Source organism: Gavia stellata, chromosome 15 (assembly GCF_030936135.1).
Source record: "Gavia stellata isolate bGavSte3 chromosome 15, bGavSte3.hap2, whole genome shotgun sequence".
NCBI classification, from domain to species: domain Eukaryota; kingdom Metazoa; phylum Chordata; class Aves; order Gaviiformes; family Gaviidae; genus Gavia; species Gavia stellata.
In genome coordinates this window covers 3383511-3392851 of record NC_082608.1, presented here as the reverse complement: position 1 = coordinate 3392851, position 9341 = coordinate 3383511, and positions in this window count along the sequence as shown.

Genomic DNA, 9341 nt, shown 5'->3' with positions numbered 1-9341 from the left:
GTCGGATATACAAGCTGTAACTCTTTAGTGACTGCAGATGGGTTTTCACAGACTGATTTGTTAACTGCCTGTAATTAATGAGAGCGATTACAGAAAAAGACGTTGGATAGCTGCTTTTTGCCACAGTGAGGAATGCCAAGAGGGAAAGCTCTATAAGAGTGAAGAACACACAAGTACAAAATCCCTCTAAACTTCTTAAGTCAGGTTGAACAGGATAAAAATTGCTGGTTTTTCTAGTTACAGGGTAGGTAAGCATAGGGGTGACATTAGGTGGCAAAGAAGGATCATTGGCTGTCAAGTAGCCCTGCTGAAAAGGATGTAGGGGTTATGATGGAAGTTAAGTTGATCATGAGCCAACAGTGTGCCCTCATCACAAGTGGGGAAAATTGCATATTGGGCTACATTAGAAATGTAGTCAGCAAAGTGGGAGAAGTCATTATGCCTCAGTACTCAAAAATGGTGAGGCTGCATCTGAAATACTGTAGTCAACTTTAGGGCCCTCAGTTCAAAGAAAATGTTGAGAAACTGGAGAGGATGCGGTAGAGAGCTACCATGATGGGGCCCTAGAGCACATACCTTACAAGGAGAGGTTGAGGGAGTCACTTACTCAGGTGAAGGAGGCTAGTGGGGGTCTACTAGAAGCCTACAGCTCCTTGAAGGTCAGTTATGAAGATAGAGCCAAATTCTTCTCCATAGTGGCAGATAACAGCCAATGGCATAGGCAGATGTCTCTACTTCAGAGGTTCAAGCCAGGTGCTAGAAAAATTTTTTCATCAGGTGAGTAATGCAGTACTGGAATGGGCCACTCAGGTTGCAGTCTCCATCCTTTCAGGTTTTCTAGACTGAGCTAGGCAAAGCCATGACTGACCTGATCCGGCACTGCTGGTAGTACTGCTTTGAGCAGGAGGCTGGGCTAGAAGAATGCCAACAGTCCAGAATATCTTTAATTTTGTGAAAATTCTGTAAGGCCTAATTGTGTTCCTGCTAGGCCCCTGGCATATACATTGACACTGAAGGTTGATGGGACTGCTGGATGCAGGGTGGAGACTTTAGGAGAAAGCAGTCATTTCAGTTGATCACATTTATTCAAACCTTCCACTCCATGAAGACTGTCTTTATTTATAGAGTCTGGCTTTAAAAACCAGTGTCAGTCAATGAGATTCTGTCCACAGACTTCTGTTGGTTTTGGATCAAATCCTAACCCCCCAACTGGGAGGGAACAAGCAGTAAGGCAGTTACCTAATCCTCCTATGATCACAGGAAAGTCCCTTGTATCTAAAAATCATGTGGCTAGGGCTCTGTGGCCTGAGAGGAAGCACACTACAAGTAGGAAGCGTGGAGTACGCCTTCATGTACAATGCGTTTTCCTGACAGCTGTAACTATCTGACCAGCATCAGCTTTCTCTGCCCAGCACACCCCTCCAAAAGTGAAATTAGTATGAGGGAGCTGAAGTAGCAAAGGTAAAACAAGCATGCTGTAACAGTCCTGGAGAAGGCTGGAAGCATGTCAAGTTGCTGTGGCCACAGGATCCTCCTCCACTTGGCTTTGATTTATCAACAATGCATTTATTTGTGCCCATAGTCTACAAGTCTGTAAAAAGTACATTAAAAATGTTTTCCCCTGTTTAAGGTATTAGCCTGTAAGGCTCAGACTGTACTGCAGCAGAATAACAGCTGTTCAAAACCCTTACAACTAATTAAAGAAACTTCTTAAGGGGAGCTTTGCAAACAGTTTGAAGGACTTAATTTTGCAGGAATTCTTTGACACTTAAAGTAGTGTTAGGTACTTCTGTGGTTTTAGAATATCACATGCAGGGGAAGCAGAGTACTAGAACAATCCTGCATTTGTTTACTCCTTTTGACTGTTGTTTTCGGCTTAAAAAAACCTCAGTATAAAATTATAAAGCTTAATTTTAATCCATATTTGGAGAAAACAGAAGCATACAGGCCAATTTGAGGTGTAGGTCTGAACTAATTAAACATCATTATTACTGAACATGTAAATTAAAAAGAATCAGTTAGTATTTTACTTACACATAATTTATGCAGAGAAATTTAAAGCCTCCCACATAATATGAAAGCTTATAAATAATGGACAAGGAAAAAAACCTCTATAGGCTCACACAAGGGCTGTCTTGTGCAGTAATTAGACAAAATTAAGAAAACTAAAGTTTAATTTGACTGTCAGTAAGTTGTTGGGTTTGTTGTTGGTTTGGGGTTTTTCTAATATGGAAAATACTTGAATAAAACCTTCCAGCAAGGAATAATGGGTAAGACAGACATTGAGTCTTTCTAATCTCCTATGCATAGGATTCATTCATTGCCATACAGATATCTAAATACATAGATACTGGAGAAGTTCAGACAACTCTTGCCAAAAACAGTAGCTGCTTGATGCCTGGAGACTGCCTGCTATCATCAAGGACAGGGAAAGCCTGAGATTCTAACAGAGATAACACCAAGTGCACTTCTGACCATATGCAAGGGGAAACAGGAAGGTAATCTGAAGAGCACTTAAGATGACCATTATGTGAGTGTCTGTAGGACTCCTTATTTAGTGAGCGAATCCAGCCATCGCAGCATGATTGGAATTACACATAGCAGACAGTGTCTGACTATAACTGCAGGAAGAATTCAGAGACAGTATGTTATTTCTCATATGTACATTTGTTCATGCTAAATGACAGCTCAAGTCTTTCAGAAGAGCCATGGATCTCAAAAACCCAAAGACCAGTTTTTATTTCATTCAGAAGACAAACAAAACTCTGAGCCTCTGAGTGTCAAAGAACGAACAGTAAAAACCCACCATATTTAAATTTTTAAAGTGTCCAAAGAAGGTCTTTTAAAACCTAACCGTAACAGTGCAAGAACTAGAACATTTGCCTTTTCAATCCAAACTTGGTTTTGTGGCTCTCTCACAAGCTAAGACAGTATATAGGGCACACAAACATGTCCTTAACATCTTAACATCCTGAAAGTAGGAATAATAGCGGTGCCTAAAGGATAACATGGTTTAAGACATGAGTGGTTTATAGGTCTCCCCCTCATAATAGTCATGCAGAGTGAACCCAGTTACAATCTAATTTAAAATAAAATCGGAGTTTTACAAGAAGCAGCATTAAAGGACCACAGTGTAAGTCAAAGCATTAATAGAGCGAGTATGCGCAATAAAAGAATGACACAGTACCAGAAGATCGAGGCATTAAGATGACCCAAATACCAAAGCCTCTGATGCATGTTCAGTAAATACTGCACTTTGATATTTCAGAAGGGTTCCCATCATCATTTCTCAATCTGGTTATTCCAGTTGGCAAAGAGGCAGGTTCTAATGTGCCGTTTCTTTGGCACCTTGCGTATTTCAGGAGGTCTTGCAAGAAATAAATATTAAAATGTTGTTAGGCTTCAAATCTGAGGGATTCAAATGCTCTGTATTTCACCTTTATAAAACTTAAGCTGTAGTGCATGAGTGCAGCCAATGATATAATCATCTTGCTCTAGAAGATAGGACTCCAAACAGGCACAATACTTGCCCACTGTAATGGGATACTTGGAAGATACAAAATTATGGTGTACATTTCATAGATTTGCAGTTGAACTAAGGCTTCTTTTTTTTGTGTGTGAGAAAATTGTTTCCTCAAACACCCATACCATGCTATTTTGGAAAATAGTCATAACATTCACTTTGTCATTAATGAGGTGACTAAACAAGAGTATCACAGCTGCTGACCTTAGGCAGTTTCTGTAAAATGAGCAGTGCCGAGCACCTCTGCTAATTAATTGTACCACATAAATTTATTAATTCTTTACCCAACTGTTTTAAATACTGGAATCTTAAACAGGTATCACACAATTCATAATTCATGTAAATGTGAACAACAAGATGAAGAACTAGACTGCAGAGAGCTTAGGGTATCATACCTCAAATTGTTAAGTGGTTTGTAAAAAGTGCCCTAGTCCACATCCCAAGCATTTGCCATCTGTTTTGGAACATGATGTACTAAACAGTATTAAGACAGGGTGGAGAAATGCTGAACCTCCAGGTCCATCAATTATGTACCTGCAGATAAATAGTTCCAGTAAGCTAATGGTGAAATGACAGAGGCCTAGATTGTATGACCTTGCAGTGAATGTATAGCATAGGTATGTAAGAGAATATAAGCAGGCTTTCGAAGTCTTTACACATACAAAGCAAAGCTAAAGCTCTTCGAGGCAAAGGAACGTAGTGAGCGCTCCCTCCTTGCTCCCCTAAGGATACCTGTTGCAAGGAGAGAAAGTACAGCCATATTCATCAAATCCCCAAAAGAAGCCCATCCTATAGAAGAGCACAGCACTAACATCTTTACCAACACCATGCCTGCCCACTGGAAAGTGGGCATGTTTTTTAATTGTCTTGATCCTAAGTGTTGTGTTTTCTCTACCTGACAATGCTGAAATATGAAAATATGCAAGTAAGCACAAATAATCAACAAGGAATTTTTTTAAAAAAAATCTACCTAAACTAAATGTTGTTTTTCCATTGCGGGGCTGGTTTGGGTTGGTTGATTTGGGGATTTTTTGTTTGTTTTTTCAAAGTTGCAACAACATGTACATTAAAGGCATCTGAAAGATACAGATTGCTACTGACTTCCTTTTAAGTGTTGGTATAATCAAGTCTACTTGTAGGGCACTTGCATTTAGTGACATGGAGAAAGAATTCTGAATTGCTGTAGTAATCGACAGTGGGCTTTGAGTCATCTAGGAAGACACTCTGCTTATGGTGAAACTGTGCTCTACTAAAACTGATTTCTATTGACTTCATATTCTTTGAATTTGGCCATTAACACACTAAACTGGAATTACGTCCAACACTGCTGGAGATGAGTAATTCCTTCTCTTCTGTGGAAAGCAGCCAACTAACACAGAGGACGTAAAAAAAGGAGAATTTACCTTGGTTTCCCAACAGTCTTTCCAACCACAGGTGTCATTGCCCTTTGCAGATCAAAGAAGCCTTTATTAACCTGAGAAATTTTAGCTCAGCCAGAATCCATGAATTGCATGAGTGATGTGAAGAGATAGCACCTAAAAAAAAAGAGAAAGCGGGTCTTTTTATACCAAAAAACCTACTTATGGAACTTCAATCCTGTTCAAAATTTATTAATAAAATAGTCTTAACAGATCTTGCAGTAATCAAGGGGCTAAGTACAAGTTTCAGCTTTCATTTGGAGGCTGCCAAATCAAAAATCTCTGAAACTCTATTCATTCCGTAATGAATGAACTCTTGTCTCCCAAGAGTTTGGAAGACACCTAAAAAGAACACAAGACATTGGTTTTTATTACACATAGTCTCATTGAAAACATTAATTAGTTTGAGAGGCTGAATTTTTGAATGTTTGAGATGGCAACATTGCATATGAACTCCTCAAAGGAGGCTAAACATTGCAATCTTTGGCTTTTGCTTAGCACTTTCTTCCAGTAAATTTTTAATTGCTTAGCCCATGGAGATCACTATCATTTCTCCTGTGAAAGTGATGAGAGAACAGGGACACGCAGCGAGAGACACTCGTAGGCAGCGTCCAAACAGGTTAGGGAACCCAAGTGCGGTCTGTCCTCAGTAGTGTGTTGCCTGTTTAGCTATCTTGCTAGCTTTCTTTGGAAGCCAGCATCTCATCTGTAGCAAAGACACTTGAGCCAAAAATGTAACAATTAATAGCCACATGGTTTAAGAAAATGTTGCAATAATGCAGCATAATCTTCTTTTGGGACTGATATTCTGACTTTTAAACTTCTCAATTATCTAACTATCCATTTTAATACAGGCAAATGAACTTAACTGAAAAGTAAACTGTTCTAATAATATCACCTTAAGTACTTCTCTGCCTTTTTAAAGCTGAAAATAGCAGTGTGGCACAAGTGAACACAGGCTGTATGGGGTGGACTTTGTTCTATTGTGTTCTTTCCAGGAAGTCGCAACAAAAATAAATGACCTGTTGCAAATTCCCCCATTGTACTGTGAGAGACAAAAAAAACACCAAGGCTTATCCATGTCCTGAAGTGACATATACACCCACTTCCTTTTGGCTTCAGTAGTACAGGAAAGCAGGCAGCAAAACAGAGCGCCACATGGAAAACATTAAAAAGGAAATATTTAGAAATTGCGCAAGAGAAGCTGATGACCCCTAACACTGGCAGGCTTAGGGAAAAGCCATGGGTTTTCCATCTTATGTAGATGCCAGACGTAGGCTCAGGTTCATGATTGTTAGAAGCAGCTGGCATTAAGTATATTTGCACAATAGTATGCACGTCTCCAGAAAGTATTTTCTTCTTAAAGCAAAATACAACAGCATACATTTGGCAGTGTGCACACCAAATTTAGTGACTCTCTGGATTAATAAGCAATGGTTATGCTGCCACTCAAAAGCGACTCAACAGGATGAAGGAATGAGCGAACAGGAGACCCGTGAAGTTCAAAGGGAAATGCCAAGTTCCACACCTGGGAGGAATAACCCCAGGCACCAGTACATGCTGGGGGCCAACCGGCTGGAAAGCAACTCTGCAGAAGAGGACTTTGGGGTCCTTAGTAGATAAGCAGCTGAATGTGAGCCAGCAGTGTGCCTTTGTGGCAAAGAAGGACGACAAGTATCCTGGGCTGCATTAGGAAGAATGTCGCCAGTAGGTCGAGATCTTGCTCAGCAAGATGTTTAAAACCCAGCTGGACATGGTCCTATAAGCACAGCTTGATTACAGTTGTTCTGTTTTTTAAAAAAAAACCTTTCTGCCAAATAACTGTGAAATGTAGTGCTAAGAAAGGATGAGACATCAAACATTTTCAACTGCTTAACATTGTTATTAGCTTTGAACTGTTGAAAGATTAGGAAAAAATCTCCGCTACGAAAAGTAAACTGTGGGGGTTTTTTAGCTCTTTTGCTAGGGCTGCTACACAAAGCTGTCAAATATTTTAAATCTTGGTGTGGAAAACACTTGCTAGAATCTGGTCCATTTTATTATATAAGATGAGGGACTTCTAGTGAGTCTGATTAGCTATGTACACATTCAAGTAAAGTTGGTGGAGATGAAATTTATCTCAAGAGGCATCAAGAGAGGAGACCCATTTGAGATTATTTTCTCTACAGGTAGTTTTATATGTGTAACATTCAAATCTAATAGCAAGAAAAAAGGCAGTGCTTAAATTGCTTGCTTTTGCTCAGACTGCCTGTTTCCAGAAACCTCTCTGTTGTTACTTCCCACGTGAAAAGTGATACCTGCAAACAACATTGTAATACGAATAATGAAATAAATATGGTCATATTCTTGATTAAGCAACTAAGGTTTTTTTGGTTGGTTTTTTTTCTCAATATCTTTGCCTTCTAGTCAATTCTAAAGACCCTTAACATCATCTAAAATGGGGATTTCCACAGTTGGCTCAGGTTTGTATATGCATTTGCATCGCTAGCTGCTGTCTTGTTTAAACAGCATCAGAAAGCAGAGCCATCAGAAAGATCAAACTCAAAAATAATTTATTAGGTACTAAATATTATATATTATGGCCATATATATATTTAAAGTATTATACTAGCATCCTGAATTTTATCTAGTCTTGTGCTTTTGACTTTCCCATGATATGGTATTATCTAGAAAAAAATGTATATTCCTGTTTTGTGTTTATTTTCTCCAGTAGGATACAGACAGTTAGCTTGGAAAGGTTCAACTAAACTTTAACTATGTTTAAGTTTTAAATTACATGTAATACCTGTTGTCATTAATACATAATCAATAGGTAAATTTGGCCTGTCAACCCAATTTGAGTTGAGTTGTTATATGTGGCTTCATCAGATAACCTTAATTTTGGTTATCTAAGGGTTTGGTTTTTTTCATAGGTTTTTTCCCACCCCACAATGTAATGAGGAAGTTGGGGTCATAGGCTCATATAAGTTTCATCACTGCCTTTTCTTACTTGCCTGCAGAGAGCAGTCGCTTAACTTTCCTGTCCTACATCTTTAATAGGGTCAAAAATTATTGGAACTGCATTGTTAAGTCAGATCAGGTATAGCACAACTAGTAACTTCACTGTGCTCCTGTAACTGTAAAAGCTCAGTTCCTGATGCTTTCAAAAAGTGCAGTAGAGTGTCTCTGCAGTGTCATGTCATGATACACGTGTTATAAGCATACCATAGACGGAAATAAAAGTGAATGAGCAATCAGAAAGGCTGACAACATGATAGGCAGTAATATTAAGTCCTACCATTATATGCCACAGTTTATTGATAGCAATTCTAAGTATATTGAATTCTCAGAATTCACAAGCAAGAGTTCCTGAGTTTCCTAAAGCTTGGTCTACAAGGAACACAATGCTAAAGTCATCATAGCACCTCTCAATCTGTACCCTTTCCATTGTATTGTAATAATTTTAAAAGTCTGAACTATGTTTTACTCAGGAAGAAGATTCCCAAAGATACTGACTTCCCAAAGCTGTTTGAAAATAAGGAGCTTGGTAGAAGAGAGAAAGAGAGAGCACACATGAAGATGAATCAGCAGTGCTACAGCAAGAGGTAAATTCTTGTGAGAGTCTAAGGACTCTACTTGTTACTAGGTTCATGCTGCAGCTTCAATATACCTGAATTAAAAAAGCTATTAACCACAAGATGCAAGTATTCAGAAAATCATGCTATATTAGTTTCAACACCAATGCAACTACTTATAATTCAAGTAAGTTTCCAGTTCTATCCTTCCCAGCTGCTCTTTGTCTCGCCTAACTTCACATGGGCTTGATTCTACTTCTTCTGTTCACAGAGAAATGAAAGAAACTGTAAGAGAAAGGCTACCATTATTTATCCTACATTGACATTATTCTATATCCATTAGAACATTTAACCAAAAGGAAGTTTCTGTGTTGCTCCTTTTAGTCAGTGTTCATGATTATTATCCGAGAGCTGCCAGAGCGGGCTGCTGTGCAAGGGAAGGTGAACAGGAGTCACGGGCGACAGGGTGCAGGCAGGGACCATGTCCTTACCAGCAAAGACTGCAGTACCCAAGCAAGCGGAGCAGAACGGAGCAGGCCTAGTAATCAACATGCAAGTCCTAAGCAAGAAGTCAGGTCAGGCAGCAAACCCCAATCAGCACAGTACTAGGCTGAACACAAACACACCAAGGTAGCTCAAAGAGAAAATACCCCTTAAGGGCCTGAGCTTAAATGCAGTTCCTGGGCCAATGGGCAGACAGCGCATGGGTGGAGGTCCCAGATGATGCTGATGAAGACAATTAGGGACTGTTGGTGCTCTCAGGGCCCTGACAGAGGACAAATTCCAGTAGTCATAGCCTATCTTCCCTTATAGGTAGGCACTTTGAAAGTACTGAGTTTATATTAA